Source organism: Ascaphus truei, chromosome 8, assembly GCF_040206685.1.
Source record: "Ascaphus truei isolate aAscTru1 chromosome 8, aAscTru1.hap1, whole genome shotgun sequence".
Taxonomy (NCBI): Eukaryota; Metazoa; Chordata; class Amphibia; order Anura; family Ascaphidae; genus Ascaphus; species Ascaphus truei.
This window is the reverse complement of record NC_134490.1, coordinates 35,872,876-35,897,085: the sequence shown is the minus strand read 5'-3', so window position 1 is coordinate 35,897,085 and position 24,210 is coordinate 35,872,876. Positions and strand designations below refer to the sequence as shown.

The 24,210-nt window shown below is 46.4% G+C and overlaps 1 protein-coding gene across 1 annotated transcript in view; it reads left to right on the top strand.

The window, feature by feature from the left end:
- Positions 1-2,688: 2,688 nt before the first annotated feature.
- GNG7 (G protein subunit gamma 7) overlaps positions 2,689-24,210 on the top strand; it is a 41,607-nt gene continuing 20,085 nt past the window's right edge. Inside the window, exon 1 of the mRNA XM_075611408.1 lies at positions 2,689-2,804. The gene's annotated coding sequence lies outside the window, so the exon portion shown is untranslated. The remainder of the gene's footprint in view (positions 2,805-24,210) is intronic.

The window sequence follows — 24,210 nt, the reverse complement described above, 5'->3', positions numbered from 1 at the left end:
GACTTAGGCCTGGGACCCGCTGCGCTCGTTGGCGCGGGCGGCAATGTAGCGAGTTCCCCACCAGCAGGGGAATCCTCGTGAGCCGGTCCCGGTCCCCACTGGCTGCACAGCTGACTACACGCTGTGGCGCGTCAGCCGCTAGGAGACACCACAGAATGGTGTTTCCTAGCGTTGACGCGTCACGTGGTGTGGCTGTGAGCCAATGGGGAAGGGAGGCTGCGGGAGGAGGAGAGGCTTCGGGGAGCGGGGAGGAGTGTGGAGTGAAAGCAGCGTGAGTGCCTCTCTGTGTGTGTGTCTGAGTGCGTGAGTGCCTGCCTGTGTGTGTGTGTGTATGTGTGTGCCTGTCTGTGTGCGTGCCTGTCTCTGTCTGTGTGTGTGTGTGTGTATGAGTGCGTGCGTGCCTGTCTCTGTCTGTGTGTGTGTGTGTGTGTGCCTGCCTGCGTGTGTGTGTTTTTTTTACTTACCTGCAGCCCGTGGCAGCCCGTGGAGGGAGGGGGGGGAAGAGTAGCGGGTCCCTCCGCTCAAGCCACGCCCCCCCCTCCCTGTCAATCCTCCCACTCCCGCCCACCTCCCGCTCCGGCCCCTCACGTCATGGCCGCGCCCCCTCACGTCATGGCCGCGCCCCCCCCCCCGACCCGTTTGGCCACGCCCCCCCCGCTCCGAGAAAAGTATCCTGCAGATCGCGGTACAGCGAGTTGCACGCGCCGCCGGCAAGCAAGCCAGCCGTGCGGACGCGTGCAACGGGACCTTAGCCTTAGGGAGGATTTGTTCCTGTTAAAGTACCCCTAGTTTGGCATAGGTCTTGGGTATCAATGTGCATCCCGAATGTTAAGTGGGAGTCAAACCATATGCCCAGGTATTTAAAACTAGTAACAGGAGTTAGGGTGGTGTTAGTGTTGATTCTAATCTGGAGCTCAGTCGCTGGAAGCTTTAAAAATTTAGTCTTGGTCCCAAATACCATTGTTACAGTCTTGTCAGTGTTTAAAAACAGTTTGTTTTGGGAAATCCAGTTTTCGAGTCTGAAAAAGTCAGACAGAAGTATGTGTTGAAGGTCAGAGAGGCTATGGCTGTGTGCATATAGGATTGTGTCATCTGCATACATGTGTATTGAGGCTTCCTGACAAGCTGTGGGAAGATCATTGATGAACACTGAGAAGAGTAGGGGCCCCAGAACAGAGTCTTGCGGGACGCCACAGGTGATATCTAAGGGGTTAGAGTTAGAGCCAGAGATGGACACATGTTGGGATCTACCCGATAGGTAGGACTGAAACCAATTTAAAGCATGCTTCCCTATTCCAGAGCTCTGGAGTTTGTTAAGCAGGATAGCATGATCAACAGAATCAAAAGCCTTTGCAAAATCTAGGAATATTGCACCAGTGAGTTGACCCCGTTCCATTCCACACTGGATTTCATTGCAAACTTTTAGCAGGGTAGTTACGGTGGAGTGTTTGGGGCGAAAGCCAGATTGGAATTGTGTGTGAGTATATGTGTGTGCTTGGGTTGTATGAGTGAAAGTAAGTCCTAAATAAGATTTTTTTAAAGAAAAAAAAAGTTTAATAAACATTTTTTTTGTTTTTTGACACACACACACACACACACACACACACACACACACACACACACACACACACACACACACACACACACACACACACACACACACACACACGCAGGCAGCGGTGCGAAAAGATGATTATCCTCATCTTCGCCGCTGTCTGTCGGCTTACCTCTCCCTGCCGTGTGCGCGCGCGGCCCTTGTGTAGAAAGGCTGACTCACGTCAGCCAACTAAAAATCTGCGCACGGCGCATCTCGCACCCGACACTATAAAACGTGCCTACGGCTGAGTCCCCGCTAGTGCTGAGCGGGTGGCGCTTGCCGCGGTTACTTACATATATAGCTATATGTAAGTCCCCGCTCGTGCGCGGTCACACACACTCACCCGCGCTCGACGCTTATGTAAACAAAACAAACTGACTTTCTAGTGCGCTCAATGCCCCCCCTCCCCCTCCCGCGCGCGGAAATGCCAGGACACCCGGCGCACATGCTTGGAACGCTCTCCAAGGGTGAGCGCGCTCAGCGCCAGCGTGGACTCAGCCTAAGGCTGGGGCCATGGAGCCTTTGCCTGCGCAGAGGTGTGCGGAGGCTGTGAAGTGACCCGCGTGCAGAGGGTGCTTTCCCTGGCCATGGTGGACGGGTCGTGGGGGGCGTGCCTTGGGGCGTCACGGAGCTGGGCAAACCGCTCACGTGATTGGCCTGTCGCTCCAAGAAATTAGTTTCAACTGATTTCTTGCGCAACGTGCGCCGCATGGACGCGATCACTGCCTTAAGGCAGTCTGATCGCGTCCGCACGGTCTGCGGCACCATGGCCCCAGCCTTAGTGATGTGTGAGAGAGAGAGAGAGAGAGAGAGTGTGTGTGTGTATAAATAATTCCATATGTAACAATTCTACCTCACTAAGCATTGTTGAAATATTTAAATTGTTTATTTTGTATTTTATTTTTACGATGAGGGTAATATTTAAATAACTAATGACTTTGGAAAGTCACGGTGACATTTGTCACTCTCTTTGAATGCAGATGATAGGATTGGGGGAGATTCCCCCGAAGGCTGGGGAGGAATAACAAGCACCCCCTAATTTATTCCGGGCACGCACACTCCTTGTCTCCTTCATGGCGCGTTGCCGCCTCTCGGACACGCGCACAAAACCCCTTGTTACGCGCGGCGCGCTCACACTAGGCACGCCCCCTGCGCTGCGCTTGGATTACGGAGGAGGCGGCTCGTATACTGCGCCCGGAGCCCGCGGGTGAGTCCGGGTGAGGGGGAGAGGCCTGTAATGGCCGGCGCGGGTACACATGCAGGGAGGTGCAGAGTGGAGCAGGCCTGCGGCTTCTCCAAAGAGATGAGGGGGGGGTGTGTGTGTTCTTCATTGTGACGCGAGGAGGGGCCCCAGGGGACCAGACACCCGGAATTATACAGGGTGGGGACAAACCCCACGTACACTGCTGTGCACACTGACACCCGTGTCCACTGCTGTGCACACTGACACCCGTGTCCACTGCTGTGCACACTGACACCCGTGTCCACTGCTGTGCACACTGACACCCGTGTCCACTGCTGTGCACACTGACACCCGTGTCCACTGCTGTGCACACTGACACCCGTGTCCACTGCTGTGCACACTGACACCCGTGTCCACTGCTGTGCACACTGACACCCGTGTCCACTGCTGTGCACAGTGACACCCGTGTCCACTGCTGTGCACACTGACACCCGTGTCCACTGCTGTGCACACTGACACCCGCGTACAATGCTGTGCACACTGACACCCGCGTACACTATTGTGCAAACTGACACCCACGTACACTGCCTTGCACACTGACGCCCGAGTCCACTGCCGTGCACACTGACGCCCGAGTCCACTGCCGTGCACACTGACGCCCGAGTCCACTGCCGTGCACACTGACGCCCGAGTCCACTGCCGTGCACACTGACGCCCGAGTCCACTGCCGTGCACACTGACGCCCGAGTCCACTGCCGTGCACACTGACGCCCGAGTCCACTGCCGTGCACACTGACGCCCGAGTCCACTGCCGTGCACACTGACGCCCGAGTCCACTGCCGTGCACACTGACACCCGAGTCCACTGCCGTGCACACTGACGCCCGAGTCCACTGCCGTGCACACTGACGCCCGCGTACAATGCCGTGCACACTGACGCCCGCGTCCACTGCCGTGCACACTGACGCCCGCGTCCACTGCCGTGCACACTGACGCCCGCGTACAATGCCGTGCACACTGACGCCCGCGTACAATGCCGTGCACACTGACGCCCGCGTACAATGCCGTGCACACTGACGCCCGCGTACAATGCCGTGCACACTGACGCCCGCGTACAATGCCGTGCACACTGACATACACACGCGGACGCACACTGACATACACACGCGGACGCACACTGACATACACACGCGGACGCACACTGACATACACACGCGGACGCACACTACCGTGCACACTGACATACACACACACACACACTACCGTGCACACTGACATACACACACAGTGCCGTTCACTCTGACATACACACATAGTGCCGTTCACACTGACATACATACACACACACACACACACAACCGTGCACACTAACATACACACACACACTGCCGTGCACACTAACATACACACACACACTGCCGTGCACACTAACATACACACACACACTGCCGTGCACACTGACATACACACATACTACCGTGCACACCGACATACACACACACACTCTGCCATGCACACTGACATACACACACACACTCTGCCATGCACACTGACATACACACACACACACACACACTACCATGCACACTGACATACACACACAGTGCCGTTCACACTGACATACACACACACACACACACACTACCGTGCACACTAACATACACACACACACTGCCGTGCACACTAACATACACACACACACTACCGTGCACACTGACATACACACATACTACCGTGCACACCGACATACACACACACACACACACACACACACACACACACACACACACACACACACACACACACACACACACACTCTGCCATGCACACTGACATACACACACACTACCGTGAACACTGACATACACACACACACACACTACCGTGCACACTGACATACACACACACACACTGCCGTGCACACTGACATACACACACACACTGCCGTGCACACTGAAATACACACACACACACACACGTGCACACTAACATACACACACATACACACACGTGCACACTAACATACACACACATACACACACGTGCACACTGACATACACACACTCACACACACATTGCCTTGCACACTGACATACACACACACTGCCGTGCACACTGACACACACACACTGCCGTGCACACTGACACACACACACACTGCCGTGCACACTGACACACACACACACTGCCGTGCACACTGACACACACACACACACTGCCGTGCACACTGACACACACACACACTGCCGTGCACACTGACATACACACACACACACACTACCGTGCACACTAACATACACACACACACTGCCGTGCACACTAACATACACACACACACTACCGTGCACACTGACATACACACATACTACCGTGCACACCGACATACACACACACACACACACAGTGTGCATGGCAGAGTGTGTGTATGTCGGTGTGCACGGTAGTATGTGTGTATGTCAGTGTGCACGGCAGTGTGTGTGTGTATGTTAGTGTGCACGGCAGTGTGTGTGTGTATGTTAGTGTGCACGGCAGTGTGTGTGTGTATGTTAGTGTGCACGGTTGTGTGTGTGTGTGTGTGTATGTCAGTGTGAACGGCACTATGTGTGTATGTCAGAGTGAACGGCACTGTGTGTGTATGTCAGTGTGCACGGTAGTGTGTGTGTGTGTGTATGTCAGTGTGCACTGTAGTGTGCGTCCGCGTGTGTATGTCAGTGTGCGTCCGCGTGTGTATGTCAGTGTGCGTCCGCGTGTGTATGTCAGTGTGCGCGCGTATGTCAGTGTGCACGGCATTGTACGCGGGCGTCAGTGTGCACGGCATTGTACGCGGGCGTCAGTGTGCACGGCATTGTACGCGGGCGTCAGTGTGCACGGCATTGTACGCGGGCGTCAGTGTGCACGGCATTGTACGCGGGCGTCAGTGTGCACGGCATTGTACGCGGGCGTCAGTGTGCACGGCATTGTACGCGGGCGTCAGTGTGCACGGCAGTGGACTCGGGCGTCAGTGTGCACGGCAGTGGACTCGGGCGTCAGTGTGCACGGCAGTGGACTCGGGCGTCAGTGTGCACGGCAGTGGACTCGGGCGTCAGTGTGCACGGCAGTGGACTCGGGCGTCAGTGTGCACGGCAGTGGACTCGGGCGTCAGTGTGCACGGCAGTGGACTCGGGCGTCAGTGTGCACGGCAGTGGACTCGGGCGTCAGTGTGCACGGCAGTGGACTCGGGCGTCAGTGTGCACGGCAGTGGACTCGGGCGTCAGTGTGCACGGCAGTGGACTCGGGCGTCAGTGTGCACGGCAGTGGACTCGGGCGTCAGTGTGCACGGCAGTGGACTCGGGCGTCAGTGTGCACGGCAGTGGACTCGGGCGTCAGTGTGCACGGCAGTGGACTCGGGCGTCAGTGTGCACGGCAGTGGACTCGGGCGTCAGTGTGCACGGCAGTGGACTCGGGCGTCAGTGTGCACGGCAGTGGACTCGTGGACACAGTGGACACACACACACATTGCCTTGCACACTGACATACACACTGCCGTGCACACTGACATACACACACACACTACCTTGCACACAGACATACACAAACACACTGTCATGCGCACAAACACACACACACTGTCGTGCACACTGACACACACACACTGCAGTGCTCACTCAAACACACACGTAGCATTCACAATGACACATGCACACACACTACTGTGCCCACTGAAACACACTGACATATATACACACACTCCAGTACACAATGACACACACCTGTGTACAATGACACCCACCCACTCACAGCCACTGCCGTGCACACTGACACAGCCACCCACACACGTCCACTGAGACAAACTGCAGTGCCCACTGAGACACCCACCCACACACACACCGACTGCCGTGCCCACTGACACTCACACCCACCAACACACACACACTACCGTGCACACTGACACTCACATCCACCAACGCACACACACTGCTGTGCACTCTCACATACACGCAAACACTAACGTGCACATTCACACCCACACACATACATACACACTCTGCACACACACACACACTGACACATGCTCACACTACCCTCCCCCCGCCCGGCGCATGCTGCCGCCCCCTTCCCCCACTTGGTGCACGCTGCCACCCTGCTCCTCCCCAGCTCCGTGGGATGGGTCCATGGAGCTGAATGCCACTATGTTCAGGTCTAGGACCCCCTAGTTCCGGAGATGCTTACCAGTATAGTTACCAGGTTTCCATTTCCCTCCAGGGCAAACAAAATGGCTGACGATGCTCGGGCCAATAGAGAGCCGCAACATCAGTTGTAGCTTCCTATTGGGTGGCCATTTCAATCCCCAGAGGGTGAAACAGCTAGTATCTGGAAACGGGAGGCAGGTGTGGGCGTTCCCAGAGCTGGAATTAGCGATAGCGTGGTTTGGATGTGGAGGATCCCCTGGTCCCTATGCTGTTATAAGAAGAGACGTTAGTTAGAAGAGGATTTTTTTTGGGGGGGGGGGGGGCTGCTTTAACACTGTAGTTAGTAAAGAAGGGCTTCAGAAGCACTGGGTAAAGTTGCAAACACATCCAACTGTAAACCTAAAAAAATTGTATAAATATTATATTTTAGCAATGCTTAGATTTTGTACAATGAGGCTCTTCTTCACCAGTCTCCAGAGGTATACAACTTTCTAAGACTTTTACATATTAATGGTCTGGGCCCTGGCACGACAGATCCCTCCTCCCCCGTGAAGTAACAGGTACTCCATGGGCACCTGGCAGATGGCTTTTGTTTCTAGGGGGTGAGCTAGCTGACCAATCAGGGTGCAGCAGTCAGATGACCTGGAAGTGCCCCATGCACTTTAAGGCGGCGGCCATGCTGCCGAAGACCGTGCTGAGGGGTGCGCGATCACATTGTCTTAAGGCAATAATCGTGGCCATAGACGGCGCGACAGCAGGAGGCGGTGCGCGAAGAATCAGTTCAAACTGATTCCTCGGCGCGACGGCCTGGTCACGTGAGCGGTTCGGCCAATGATGGCGAACCAGCTCCGTAACGTCACAGACAACCCCCATGTCACGTCTACCTTGGGCAGAAAACGCTCCCGCTAACCGCGGGTGATGTCACGCACGCGCACACCACAGCGCGGTCTTCGGCAGCATGGATGCAGCCTAAAGGTTTACTAAACGCGAGAGGGAAAACAGTATATGCCCGATAGATTTTGCATGGAGAACCCACCCAAACTAAAGATTGGAACTTTGCATTTCTAATCCAGGTGTGGATAGCTCTCTCGGAACTACACAGGACCTGAGAAATGTCCCCAATCTTGGCTCCCCTGTCAAAAATGCTGCCATAAATAGATTTATAAGCCACATGAGAAACAGACACCAGGGAATTGTAGCGTTTTACAAAGGAACTCCAGAGATATCATACATTTCATACAGAAATATTATATAAAGCAAAATGATCCGGTAACGTTTAAAGTGCAGAGAAGCAGAATTTTAGCAGGAGTGAGAATGTGACCTACTGTCCAGCTTGTTACTTCAGAGAAGACCCATTAAAAAAAAAAAAGAAAAAACTACCTCTGTTCAGCATTCAACGGAATTCTTCTGAATGAGGTCACTTACCGTAAACTGATTCTCATTGTCTGAATTTCTTAATTGTTAGTGAGCACACTTGATCTCACGCTTTGTATATTTCAATGTGCTTTACAATTATCGTTCTCGCAGCCAATGTGGCTTCTGCCTTATCTCCGCCACATGTTGCTGGCAATAGGTCGATGACTTCTGTAAAATGCTGAACTTGGTGCTTTTTTGTTTTTTTTTGTTTAGTGTCCTCAATCTTGAGTTAGCTTAATATAAATTACTAAACTTCCAGGACCTTCATTCTGCCCTTATAGGCGTTCTACTACACAAGATGGTATAAGTATATGACGACTCATGTAAATAATACCTGTCTTGCCTTTTTTGTGATGGGGATAGAGAGGGAGTAAGTTATCATTCTGCGAGGGTTACGTTTCCTTCTAGATGTTTCTAGGGGTTCGAGCATTGATGGGCAACTGCGGCCCCCAACCACTGTGACCCCCTCTTCCCCAGCAGCCAACTCTCCCTCTCCGGCGCAAAGGGAGCAGAGATGTTGCTGACGTGGATCATAGCTTTTGCCACCCCCCTCAGCTGCTTAATAACAATGCGCTGATAAATACTGTGCTGCCCGCTCCTCTCCTGTGCGCTAGTCACTAGTTCCCTGTGTAGGAAGAGGAGTGGGACAGTATTCATCAGTGTGCCAGCCTTAAGCAGCTGACTCAAGCAGGGAGAAGTTCCTACCCACGGCTGTAACGTCCTTTCTGCCTGTGCACTAATTATGTATGTGGATGAGGTGCTGCCTTTTTGGCGGCTCTACATGCAGCCCTTGACATATATCATGTTGCCTGCCACTGGGTTCAAGGAGCAACCATACACCTTTGTAAACCAGGGGAAAAGCCTGTCAGTCACCGCTGTCCCCCCTTAGTGAGGAGTGTGTGGGGGAGGGAAATCTGAGACTGGGTAGCAGAGGCGGTCAAGGACTGAAGGAGGAGAGCTCCAGGACTCTGTCTGCCCCTGCTCTCAACGATGCGAGGGAAGAGGCTTTGTGCTGTGTCATGGTGGTGTGTGTGTCAGTGTGCTCACCGATACCTACACTCCCACATACTGTGTGTCAGTGTGTCACAGATGCACGCTGACATACCCGTCAACAAGGGGGTGAGGGGTAACAAGAACTACCCACCTCCCACCCCCTCCCGTCACTACAAACCTTTGGTTTCTAAAAAATCTTTGTCCACCCCGGATCTTCATACACTTTCCCGGTGTTAAACACAAAATTGCTGTGTTTAAGCTTAAGATTTAGTTATCAATCATGAATAGCATTGAATCAACCATATGGCCATACAAACATATCTGTATTAAAATAATAACACAGTAGGATGATTAGGCTGGAGGGCTAACCCGCCAGCACCCGCATCTCTAATCCTCTTCTGTTTCCTGGTGCAACATTGGATGTTATGTTTTTGACACTGGGATTGAACACCTGATTCTAGTAAAAGTGAATTTTGCCCAGTTTCTCACACATTTGTCACATGGTACATGCATGTGGTAATTGTGGTAGAAACTGAAATCAGACCAAACTCTCTTACCTTAAAAGACTGATGGGTTGTCATGTTCCGATTCAACAAACCCAGAGGTCTGTCTCAATCTCATTTTATGAAGGAATTTCACTTCTGGGTTAAATGATGGAGTTACATTGAGATGGCCACCAGTCTAGAACATTTGGTTGTGGCCATTTCACCGTGACTCACCCCGCCGCTGGAAGCTGCCGCCGCTGGCCACTTCTCCACCAGCTGCTAACGGAAGTGCCTTACCATAAAACGCAAAAAGTCCAGGAGTATGGAGAAAACGGAGCGCAGCTGCAAAAAACGAAGGGCTACAATACTGGAGCTAAGGTAAATGCAATTTAATGAAGGAGTGACCACATGGCAAGATGTAGTAAGCAACTCTAACCCGTTACACGCATCTTTCAGCGCTTCGTCAGAGAGTATATACCTCTATTGAAAATGGAGGTTTAAATTACTTTCTCCCCCAACCGGAAATGACGTGACACCGGGTGCCGCGCAAGATGGTATCAGCGAGACTAAACTTGACAGATCAAATGTCCATCAGTATCACAGTGGCACCCTTCTCTATCCACCAGCCCTTCGATTTTTGCAGCTGTGCTCCGTTTTCTCCATACTCCTGGACTTTTGGCATTTACTCTTGCAGAATGAAGCACGCACGAGGAACCAACGTCATCAGATTGTGAGTACATCAAATCTCCTTGCCACATTATAGTTTATACACCGTGGGAGGAATCTTTCTGGACTATATACAAACAGCTCTAGGGGGGTGGTCCACTTAGGAAGAGAATCGGAAAGTGCTGTTTAACAACAGTCACGGTCTGTACTATCAACCAAGGACATTATATGTACACCTTTCTCTCATTCTGAGCATTATACTTTCAAGAATACAACAAGAAACAAAGGTTTAATGCAAGGACCATCCTGCCTCTAATTATAGAGGTAAATAAGAATTTTAATCAGTTAGTGTTAGGACCTGCGATATTATGGTCATGCCTTGAAGTGGCTCGCAGGCTTATACGCTTTGGCCAAAGGGTTAACTAAATGCTCCTTTTTCAAGAGATATATAGGTATTTCACTGTGTATTTTTGTCACATTGGATGTTGCTCTGAACTTCTTTGTTTCTTGTTGTATACATTTAGCCACGCCCAGTAGCACTCCTTTTGACACTTATATACATATATATATTTTGGGGGGTTTCTGAGAGCTTGCTGGGTATCTGTGTGTTTGGTACTTTCAAGAATAGCCAGACTCCCAAGATGCCTTCAATACCATTTTCTCTCAAGCAAGTTGATATCTTTCATCAGTAAATAGACTGTTATTTTGTGTTCAAAACTTGGAAGCACTGATCATTGAAACCTAGTTTCTTTTTTGCTTACCGTACCATAAAACCACATACCCTAAGCCCTTGCTCTAAAATCCCATACACTAAGCCCTTACTCTAAAATCCCCTACACCAGGGGAGCGCACACTTTTCCTGCTCAGCCCCCTGCCTTGCCGCCTCCTCTGGTGCTTGCTTCCCAAGCACAGATAATAAAATGCTACGGTGTGTAATTGTCAGACATGAATTAGCTGGTCACATCTTTAGATACACGAATTAGAGCCGGGGTCAGTCTTTGTCCTCAGGCCTGCACATTTGACAAGTTCAGTTCTCCCTGTATAACAGTAATTCACGTCTTTAATTGCTTGTTGCATTAAATATGGTTTGATATGAAATACCTGGTCCATCTGTCACTTTAGAGGTTATTTTACCAATATTTCCGGAAAGATTCAATGATCTTTACAGACCACACTTATTCAAAAACAGTGTTATAGCAACTATTTTATTTCAGTAATGATGACGAACTGTTAATGCCCTTTGTTGTATGGACAAGTGACACTGTTAAACCATCACATGTAAAAAAAAAAAAAATTAAAAAAAAAAAAATATTTAGAAATATAGGGTCCACAAAAAAAACAAACTCAAAAAAAAAATATATATATATAATTCATGGGGTACACAACTATTCTGTATTTTGTAAATAGGTAGAGTGTACCAAGTTGTCATGTGGATTTCACATACCATCAACACCATATGAGAATCCATTGAGAATTAGGTGTGTTGTGTGAATTCATAGTCTATAGCAGCTGCCTTATCCTACCTTCTGGCAAATAGTTTTAGAAAAAATACACACAATAAAATATAATAAAATGTACACCTTAATTTTACATGAGGCATATGACATGGAGAGTCATTTTCCTTTTGTAATGTGTTTTTTTTTTTTTAAAAGACTGACGAAAAAGCCTATTGTAACAGTTACTATGTCGTAACAAGGAAATTCTGGTGACGACTAGATTATCAGGCTTCTTCATGATATCCAAAGTTTAACCATGGATATGAAGCTGGATTGTGGCCTGGGGTTGGGGGGGGGGGGGGCGGAGTATGGTCCGGAGGTTTGGAGATGCGGGGAGTGGTTAGTCGCCCGGAGCTGTGGTTGGGGCGAGCTGGAGCATGGTCCAGAGCTGGGCGAGAGCGCTAGAGCATGAGCCGTCTTTCCATTCACCGCGTCGGAATATCAAAGTACAGTAGTCACAATTCACACGTCTTACCGATATAAAATCATTTGTAGCTTCGTCATAGCATGTGGATGCTTTTTCATTACCATACATGGTCATTGCATAGGCTTTGCCACTAGGGGGCGCCAGAGCATAAAGATAGGCTCTGTTTGATGTTCTAAGTATTTCTGTGTAACATAGGGAATGAATGAGAGAATCGATGAGCAATCCTCGCATGCTTTGCCAAGCTGGTTAGTTATGAATGTCATAAGATTTTCTTATTACATCAATTGAACTGTAGAAAAATAAAGCTATTTTTGGGTTTTTTCCCTTTTTAGGATTTGAAAACTATGGGCTAAACCCAAGAACATTATGCTGGGATTATACACTCCGCTTGCTTGCGAGAGTGCGAGTGCATGCTGTGCAGCGCGGCTCTAGCACAAGCGATCTGGTGAGGGGGGAGCGGCTGGTTCGCTCTCATTGGTTGAACCGCCGCCGTGACGTGGCCGTTGCTCGGCCGCCGCGCCAAAAGACAACAAACTTTTGTCTTTTGAAAACGCGGCCCCGCCATCGCACTCTGTCGTGTGCGCGGGAGCAATAGTGACAGCCTCATACGGAGTCCGAAATGTTGTTTTTGTTGCGCGCAAGCACAAAAGCACATAGTATAACTCAGCCTTGGGTATTTTAATGGTGTAGTGGCAAGGCTAAGCGTGTGCTTGGTATGTGTGATGTCCTTATTGTGTGGAGGATTTTGAAATGTTTCATTAAGGAAGATGGGTTTACAGTTTGAGACTTGGGAAGAGAGATCTTGTTCATCACAAATGAGAAAGGGTTTTTAACAATAGGAATACTATACTTTGCTTTCTTGCCTTTTCTGGGTGACCGTGGCTGTTCCAAGTGTCTCTGTCCTCATTATTGTCATTGTTTGGCAGTTGTGATTTTAACATGTATAAATGTGACTCAGTTATTGTTCATATATACTGCCTGTTCTCTAACAGAATGTTCCTAGGTACATTTGGACAGTAGAGGAAGCATGTGCTTTCAGGCTGGGGTTTGTTGATTAGTGAATGACTTTTTAATGAACTATTTAACTTGCATAACAATGATGAGCCTAGAGGCAACCTAATCATTCTTAGTCTTGGGTAATATGATGGGGGCTGTCTCTCCTTAACATTAAATAGGGATGCCTGGACCACAATTGGAATACAGTTCCAGCACTGAGGGGTCTGTAATACATTGAGGATAAAGCAGACTCATTGTAATAGTTTTGCGGCATATTTAGAAGCTTGCATGATTTATTTGGCCGTCGTGTGAATATGCACAAATATTTTACTTTATCGTTCAACACTTCTAAAACACACCTGTATATAGGGGAAAATATTTACATGCATCGGATCACTGCCTCTTTCTTTAACAAAAAGGACCAGGTTAGTCATGGAATGTAATAGTTTGATCTTTGTATTTCCTCGTTTCTAATGTGTTCTATATTCCCTTCATTCCATCTCCAGCCTCGATTCTACCCTTGTCTCTCTCTCTCTCTCTCTGCATCGCTAGCGAGGCACCACCAGTCTGTAGTAGGATATTACATAATTCCATCATTGAATGTGATGTAAACCTTGTGAAATGCGGTGAATAATGTGACTAAATGCTTATTTACATAGTTACTTACATTTGAGTCCATAAAAATGTGGTGATGGCAATAACAGGGCAGTATCAGTGGGTATTGATCATTGAACCTAGTATTACAGTTTTTAAATACAGGCCACTGTATCTTGAGTAATAGTTAAAAACTTTAAGCTAAGTTTAGATACAATTCAAGCTCTACAGCAGAGGTGGCCAACTCCAGTCCTCAAGGGCCACCAACAGGTCAGGTTTTCAGGATATCCCTGCTTCAGCACAGGGGGCTCCATCAGTGGCTCAGTCTTCGACTGCACCACCTGTGCTGAAGCAGGGCTATCATGAAAACCTGACCTGTTGGTAGCTCTTGAAGACTTGTGTTGGCCACTCCTGCCCTACATCTGCATGTATCAAGAAGGCAAAAGCACAAGACGAGATCAGCTGTTTTTGCATCAACTTGCGTGGTGCTTTAGAGGCGCACTGTGTAATTTTAAATATAAATTTTTAGGCCTAGAACACTGCCCCCTGCTCCAAGATGATGATGATGATGATAATAGTTCTGATTATAAAGATGAAAAGCAGAGGAGTCCTTAGGAGACGCAACGGTTTCCAGAAATGTCTGGGGCAAGCGCCGGTGCGCCACTAGCTGACGTGAAGTCAGATTCCAATTTTTCAGGCCTGATGTTTTCTGACTCATAAAAAAAACATTTCCAGGAAAATAAATAAGTAAAGCTTGAAGGAGCCGTGGATCTGGCCAGAAAGTACCGCAGTAGGGTGAATACTGAGAAATTACAGTAAATAATCTTCAGCTGCTTCTGAGAGACCAGCGAGTCATACAGAGGATTCACTGAAACTTGGTCACACAAAGAACAGTGACATTGGGATAATGACTTTGAAAATGTGGGCTAGGAATCGAGGTTTGGAGTGCAAATGAATTGTTCTAATTCCTAAAACTGCAGTCACACTTAGCAGCAGATGTGACATTTGGTTGCTAATTCCAGTTTTGTCTTTAAATGGTGTACTGTGAATAACAACCCCAAATATACAATACACAGTTATACTACACAACATGGGGGGGGGGGGCTCTTCTCCTATGAAACAATGTTGCCGCAATTCCAAAGTTGCTCACGTCTGTGTTTTGAAACGCAGTGTGTGTGGCAAAGAGCTCACAATCTAATTTTAATTCCAACGGTACAGGGATGTTTTTTTTGTTGTGTTTTTTTGGGGGTTTTTTTTAGGTCACAAGAAGATATAATCGGAAATGCGGCTCTGCCCCTCTATATCACTAGGCCAAATATAATTTTATTTGACATTAATATTACGTCAAAACAGGGGGGGGGGGGGGAAACAGTTGTTTAAAATGACCAGGATAAAAAGGGCAAAGGCAATTACCAAGAAATTAGGTTGTGTATTAGGAGGGTCATATGTTCCAAATAAACAGTAATAATATTAACACAGTCCTTTTTGGTATTGTATGTAGACTCTGGGAATCCATCCGAAAGGACTGCTTTATTATTAATATTACCATTGTTTATTTGTAAAGAGCCAACATATCCCACAGCTCAGTACAACGGTACAGAGTGATATATATTACATAAGCCAAATTACATACCATATAAGGACACGCAAACTCCAAACAGATACAGAAGGTAATGAGGACCATTTTTGACGAACACACAATATTCTGCGCACTTTGGTTGATTTGAACCCATTTCAAACCCACAGTTTGTGGATTTCCTGAGCATGTTGCTTTTTGCCAGTAAGTACAATAATGGTTTTAGTTTATTTTGTTTATTTTTTTTAAAGCCACAAATATACTTCTTTTTTTTTGCTTTAAATTTATTTACAAAAGGATTCAAATGACTAATCTAAGAAAAGTTACAATTGTACTAGAGCCATGAGTAAACGTTTTTTTTTTTTTTTCACAAATGCTGCCCAGTATTATGGCACTATTGAGGTTCATGGGATAGGAAGGCTGGTGAGTGAGTACTTTGGTAGTAGGCGATACCTCCTGTAACTCGACAAACAGAAAGGGGACAGAAGTAACACCATGTCACTCTCTACTGTCTTTTCCCAGGACTTCAAATTCTCTGTATTGAGATCAGAATGTTCTGGGTTGAAATCCTGGGAAAAGAGTCACCTAGCCAGGACCTGGTTTAATTCTGATTCATTCTGTACATTTTCCAGCTATTCCTTTATTGAATCACAGCTCTCTAGGTTCCATGCGTTCTTCTCTAGACTTGTGGTGCTGTTTATTAAAGTGTCACCCATAGAGCGTGATGCATGCAAAGGCACCATCTTTTAGAGGAGAATCCGTTGCTCATTATATAATTGATGTATTCCCCTTATTTCTGTCTTATAAAGCACCAACATATTCTGCTGGGGCTGTAAATACAGTGACATACCTAAAATAATGGGTCCACCAAAGAGCAGTCGCAGGCTGAGAGCCAGAATGCGGCCCTGCCTCGGGGGGGGGGGGGGTGACCGGAGAAGGGCCCTGTTTTGCGGGGGGTTGTGACAGTCATAGCACGGCCCTGTCACAGGGGGGTGGCCCTGTCTGGGGGAGGGGAGGTGGGGTAGATGGCCGGAGCGTGACCTAGAAGTGTCTGGAGCACGTGCATTTTGGCATGTATGCCCCTTTGTGCAGCTCACACTTACTAATTAGTTCAGGAGGAGAGTGAGACAGATAAACACATTCTAGTTTGTGAAAAAGTTTGCACCAAGTTCAGTGTTTGTTTTGCACCCTTTTGTTTGTTTGGCTTTGCTTGACAGACTCCCTTGTTTAGTGCTAGGAGCAGCAGCAAGCTGTATATACAAAGTCACAGTGATGCATTTTACATAAATCATTGTTTATAAATTGTATCATGATCATAAAGACTAGGGCTGCGCTTATAGTGCCTGGCGACGCGACGTCGCTCCAAAACAAATCCATTTACTCCGTCGCAAGCGCTTATATTAAAATTTGGAAGTCGGGTAAATTATTATTATTTTTTTTTAGAGACAGTCGCCACGTGTCTGTCTCTAAACCAATCAGCGAGCGCTGCCCCGCCGCCTTCGTAACGTCACTGGCCTTGTCGCCAGCGACATCGCTTAATACAAGTATAACTTTTGCTAGTGGCGACGGTGACGTCATCGGTCGCGTCACCGGCACTATAAGCGCGGCCTTAGGATGGTCAGTGAGTTAGAAGGTATAATAAAACATTTCAGTATTGTACAACACATTGTGGCTCCATTTACTTGGAAAAACGCGTGCAGCCCTTAAAGCTGCAGTTGAGGCTCCCGTTTTTTTTTTTAGTTTTTTTTACTTCAATAGTTTTATGTGGTCAATCTCTACTTACCTAAAAAAAACTGCATAGCTGCCGGTCAATTCGTTCTCCGTCTATTGATTTGGCAAAGTTTGGCGACATCTTTAAATATGGGGAATGTAAATCGTTGCTATAGGAACAAGCATGCTTGTTAAAATAGAATACAGGAAAATTGGTCTTTCAAAGTTGTTTTTTTTAAAACAGAAAATGCTAAAAGTATTTTTTCTTACTACAGAACTGATTTATTAAAAAAAACACACATGCAGGATATTGCCTGAACTGCAGCTTTAAAGCAGACTGTGCTGATCAACATTTGTTTATTTTTTTGCACCACTTTTACTTACTTTAAAGAGATCTCTACCTACCCTTTCCAATACTGATTTGTATTTTTTAAATCGGATACTCCATCCTGGAAATGGAAACATTTGAAATATTAGGTTTCTGGGGGGTTAAAATGGAGCTCTTCCCAGATCCCAGCCTAAAGATTACCATATAACCCAGATGCCACAGATTAAGACGATCCTTTATTTTATTTTTTATTATTATTTTCTAAACATTTTAATTTTTTTAAAGAGCAGGACATGCTAAGGGGGGAAAGAACCTAGCGAGCTATACTCCGCTACAGACGTAGCAGACATTATCGAGCAGCCACATGCGGAGTGGCACGGTTTGGCACGTAACTCCTCCCTCTGTTTGCATTACAGTGCATCGAAACCTGCGATTTATCGTGATATTGTTTAATAAAGTCTGCTATATCTGTAGGTGTCAATAGGGGAACTGCTGCACTTTTCTGTATAATGTACAGCAGTATAGACTCCAGTCCAGTCCTGGATCCAACTCCAGTCCTCAAGCGCCCCCCCCAACAGGTCAGGTTTTCAGGATATCACAGCATCAGCACAGGTGGCTCAATCAGCCCCAGCCTGAGCACAGGTGGCTCAATCAGAGGTTCAGTCTTTGACCCACCTGTGCTGAAGCTGGGATATCCTGAAAACCTGACCTGTTGGGGGGGGGGGGGGGGCATGAGGACCGGCGCTGAGCACCTTTGTTATAGACTCCTGTAATATTCTTGCCTCCATTTGTGTGCATTCCTGTTGCAATGATTGCAGTTTGAAGCAGATGTATCAGATCACATGGATCACTTCCAACAGATGCACGAAGAGGGAAAAAAAGACATCTTCTGGACTCCCATCCTGCACACTAACCTCTTAAATCTTTGCAGTTCATACTTTAAATACAAATCTATTTAATCTTCATAAATTATACATTTTTTCTTGATTTATTTGTTATCAAACATTTATCATTTTCTTGGCGTTGTTCTTCTAGAATCCTGCTTTCATTTGTTTTAATAATTGATAATCTCCTATTAAACTGCTACAGAGGATGTTCAGTAATTAACAGGTTTTATTGTATGCAAGGCTGTGTGTGTCCTGCAATGAGTCGCTGCTTAAGCATTTCAGATCAAACTGTCTCTGTAAATCCAGTTCCATTTGGGAACTGCATTCCTTTCGTCTGTGACCTAGTCATCAAATCCCGATTGCTGTGTAGGGCACATGTGCTGCTAGCAGGCTGGGCGTCTCTTCAGAATGTTCTCATTGTACTGACAGCTCATTTAAACTAAGCTTCAAATTCCACAACTCCAGCATGCTTTGTTTACTTCACTTCAAGTAATTGCAGGCTGCTTTGGAGGTTATTACGTAAACTGCGATAATACAGATCGGGACACTATTACAGTGGAAGTTTCCGTGTGACAGGGACGATATCGCAGCTTAATGGAGGGGGTTGGAGGTGATTTATTTGATAATTTTGCCTTCTGTAAACTGTAGATACATTGCCATGATGTCTGCTGCTGACAATTGGCAATATGCAAAGAGAACATTCTCTCTATCCAAGCAAAACCTCTGTTTCAACAGAAGAGCAACGCTATTGCATTAAAACCAGTGCATTTTTTCAAGTGCTAAATAATGAAAGCCGTGGTCTTCTATGCAGCTGGAACTAAAGGTGCATATGCACAAAGTTTATTCTCCTAATCCTTTTTTTTTACATCACCGGGTCAGATTTATAACCTGGTATACATGCAATTTATGCTAGGACCTGAGATTGAACACTGCAGAAACTTTTGAAAGGTTTTTATGAAATTTGTAAGATTTTTAAGTGTGCAAGTTGGATTAATACTTCAATCCATCCTTCTTTAATATGTGTTTTTTTGGTATGAAGGTTTCTGGATTTTTATATGGGTATATGCATCTTCAACCGGTCTTATACCAGATTCGGACGGTGTACACAAGGAAATGTAGAGCAACATGTTACTACATCTGTATGAATTATTTTTCACATGTTGTTTTACACGAGAGTATTGAGGAAAAGACCGGTTTGTGTTGTCCCAGCAAAAAGCAGAGGCCACAACTATTGTTCTGTGCGCTATCATTATAATACATACCAGGACAAATAAAACAGGACTGCCTCCAGAAAAATACACAGCGCTCCTCTTTGTGCACACGTACATTTTAATGGTGCTTTAAATAATAAAAGTTTTGAAAGGAGAGTTTTACAGTCAGAATTCTGAAAGGTCTTCTGATTCATATTAATAAACTTACTCCCTGCCTCCCCTATGGTTCATCTTCTCCCCCCCCCCTTAAGCCCCTCACTATTTCTCTGCCATTTTGTTTTCCACTAACGCAGAGTGAGAACAAAAATGTAATAGACCTTCCAATTTGAATTGAATGCCTTTTATTTTGCCCACAAACATATTTACAATAGATTTTAGCACATCTAATAGTGCTCTTGAATTCCTTTTTCCAAAGTACTGGATTAGAAAAGATATACAAGTAGAAGGAATATAATTCTACTGCAATTGTAAATTGTGTGTGTGTGTGTGTATATATTCTCAAGATTTAAATATTGCTATACTTCATCCTTGCGTAGCATTTATAACACACATATTATCACCCTAGCCAGAATTTGCATTAATGTTAAAAGTTTCAAAAGCATTTTTTTTTTTAAATGGACACACTCACAGGCACACGCACGTAGGAGAGTCCATGGCAGAAGAGACCATGTTTGCACCTCTTACAGAGGCAGAACCGTCTCTCTGCTTTGGTCTCTGCCCCACGCGCTATGTACATTAATGGCGCTATATAAATAAAGACATACAATACAGTGCATTGCGTAGCATTACTCAAGGCATTGTGGGACGTGATCTCGGAGAGCAGAGCATTGATTGACAGCTCTGCCTCTATCGGGGAGTGGGGGAGGTGCAAGCACCTGGTCTTCCTGCTCGCTAGATAAATCGTCCCTAATTGGTAGAAATGCATATGGGGCTAATTTGAAGGGGTCCCAGGCATGTTATACTGTAGGTATACAAGACGCCTGCACATGCATAAACGCGACCTCTGACCTAAGCTTTATAGTGGGTTTAAGTGTGAAAAATGGCACTTGCTGCATGAGAAACTGCAATGAAATTAGCAGAAGCAGGCAGTCCAAGGGTCTTCAGGGCCGGATTTAACCTACAGGCCACAAGTTGAAAAGCCCTGAACTATGGCATGAACTTTCATTCCTTATGCTACATCCTGCAGTTAGGTCTCCACTGATATGACACAAGCTAAGCTTGTCTCAGTTGCTTATGTTTCCTTTTGTAACATACACACCACACATTGAATCGCACACCGGGTATGTACAAGAGATTCAAATGAATAATGCACACTACCTAACCACATACATAGACTCGATGAAAGGGCAGACGGATACAAATGTCTGCTCGATTTGAATGCTTAATCCCACGTTGCTCAACAATCTTTCTTGGCTTCATTGAATGCCTCTTAAAGATGCAATCCAGAACAAGAGACCAAGAATAGCAAGGGCAATACTTTTATGTCCTCAAAAGAAAGAGGATTGGCAGTTCTGAATTTAATAAAATATTATCTTGCATCACACCTAAAACAAATTGTAATGTGGCATTCAAACTCGGACCAACACAGCTGGGTTGAGATTGAAAGAGCCCTGTCCGGAAATATATTGCTCCAAGCGAGACCCCCATGCAACACAATAGGTTATATCTTAAAGCTGGGGGGCGCAATTTTTTTTTCCCCTGCCGGCGGTCACCTCACCCTCACGCCCCCCCCCTCACTCTCACTGGCATCGGCTCCAGCGTCACATGACCTTGCGCGTTGCCATGGCGACACATGTGGAGCCAAGGTAAGTAAAGGTTTACAGAGGCCCTGCAGCTCTCCAGCACTTAATTTAAGTGCCTTCGGGAAGCGCTCGGGGCCTCTATAAACCGTGCGCCCCCCCCCCCCCCCCGCAGGCAGTCTCACGCCCCCTTGGGGTCACACCCCCCAGTTTGCGCAACGCTGCCTTAAAGCAGTGTTTTTCAACCAGGGTTCCAAGGAACCCCTGTGTTCCCTGGGCATCCCTAAAGGGTTCCCTGCAATTTTCTGGTCATTTTGAAAATTGTTTAAAATACAGAAAACTGTACAATGCATCTGATCACAGAGTTGCTATTAAAGATGTTTGGGGATTCCTCAGGATTTCACATGGGGTTCCTTAACCAAAAAAAGATTTGAACCCACTGCCTTAAAGGTATGGAGAACTGCTCGGTCCAAATATGGGTTAATACCAAATCCCTCAAGGTTGATCCCAATATTGGGAAACCCGAATTTCCAACCCAGATTGGATGACAAATATTTTAAATTTTAGGACAAAAAGGTATAAGAGAGATAGGAGACCTGCTACTAAAGGGAGAGATAATGGAATTTGCAGAAGTAGTAGAAAAATATGCCATACCGCCCAAGATCTATTCCGATACTTTCAAGTAAAACACTTTATAAATCATATCAGACAAGAATCAAAATTTAAAGAAAGAACAGGGTTTGAGTCCCTATGTAGAAGCAGGAAATGTCAAAAGGGCCTTATCTCTATCTATAAAGAGCTAGTGTTAGATGGCAAACTTAAAAAGTCTAAATACATGGAAGGCTGGGAACAAGATTTACAGTCAGAAATCGCGACAGAGGATTGGGAATATCTATGGGAAGGGGTGGCCAAGGCCTCTATCTGCACCAAAACAAAGGAAAATGCGTACAAGGTGCTATTCGGGTGGTACTTGACCCCCCAAAAGCTACGCAAGATTTATCCAGGTCACTCAGATTTCTGTTGGAGGGGTTTGTGGGCAGATGGGGGGACATGTTCCATATTTGGTGGGCATGTCCTAAAATAGCTAAAATGTGGTCCAAGGTCAGAAAAGTACTTGACGGGATATTGGAAAGCAGGTTAGCCTTGGACCCTGTGTCTTTTTCGTTTAGCAAAACCAATTGAAGCATTGACCCCCACCCAAGCGTAAACTTAGCGCCCACATAATTACAGCAGTCCGGTGCGCCATTGCGGTGCCTGGAAAAATATAGAAGCCCCTTCCATGAAGACGATAAATAAGAGGTTAAGTGAGGTAATGACAATGGACAGATTGACTTCATGTCTGAGAGACGCAACAAAAACACACTACAAAATATGGGACCCATGGCTCAACCAATGACTGTCCAGAACCTAAACCGGGTATCAAGAGGTATGTTCAGGCAATTGTTAAGGAGGGTCCTATGAGAATAGAAAAGAGGAGCTTCTCCTACTAAGGAAAGGAATTGAACTAGATGGCTGCAAAAAATGACGGCGGTGGGAGCTCCCTACCCCCCACCCTCCCCCCGGATGACTTACCCCCCATGTATTCTTGTCTAGGTAAATACAATTTAAATTTGACTTCTCCCACCCCCACACCCCGCAGTTTTGATGGGTACCCCAAGTGTGTGGGCGTTGGGTGGGGATGGAATTAGGAGGAGAGGGGGAACGCACTTATGTTCGGTCCCTCTCCCACTATGTATGCCCACGTATGTTTGTCTGCCTACAAACTTTTCCATTGTAATGTTATTATGATTTTTCCCATGTTATTCTTTGTTCTGTACCCCAAAAAGAAAAGCTTTAATAAAGACTTTGTGATTAAATAAAAAAAGATGCAATCCAAGCACGCAACTTTTTTTGCAATCTTTTTTTAACATGGGATTAAAGCAGACAGGCTCCCGCGCTATACCCCATTCATTTTAGCTCCGGGGACCCTACTGTTTTCGGAGATACAGACTCTCCTTAGGGGGTGTCAGTATCTCCTGCAAGATTAAGCTTCCGAGTCACGTGGGCCAATAGGAAGCCGAATCCTATTGGCCCGCAGGAGCGTTGAAACTGCGCCATTACGTGATCCCTGCTAGCCGAATCGGGCAGCTACCGGAATCCATACGGAGGTAAGTATCTCCAGAAGTAGGGGTCCCCAAAGCTGAAATGAATGGGGTTCAGCTCTGAAGATCCCCTGCTTCAATCATGTTTTAAAATAAAAAAAATTGCATGGCCTCTCTAAAATGTTAATGGATTAATCATTGTGATATGAAATCAGAGCAGATATATTTATTGGAAACCTTTATCCAGTGTCAGAGAAGATTAATATACATGTAATATAATGCAGATTATGGTTTTATTTGGATTCTTCTGTAATAGTTTTTCATGGGTGTAAACAGATTTATGTGACTGGAATTAAAAGTGGCGCCATCTCTGACACCATATTATATGTATTAAACCTGTAGCTCTCATTTTGACTTGGTAGTAGAATAAGAACTTACATATATTGTGTGTTTAAGTGTGCTGCAGGATTAATGTTCAGGATAACATACGGCCTTTTCCCGACTGACTCATTCTGCTTTGCATTGGCTCTGGTATGTATCAATTGTAAATGCAAATAGAATTCCATTGAATTCTATAACTGCTGCTGGATCTAATAGACCGTGTGGCAGATCAGTGTAATGTGATTTCAGAGCAGTGCGTTTGCATTTTTTGATGAG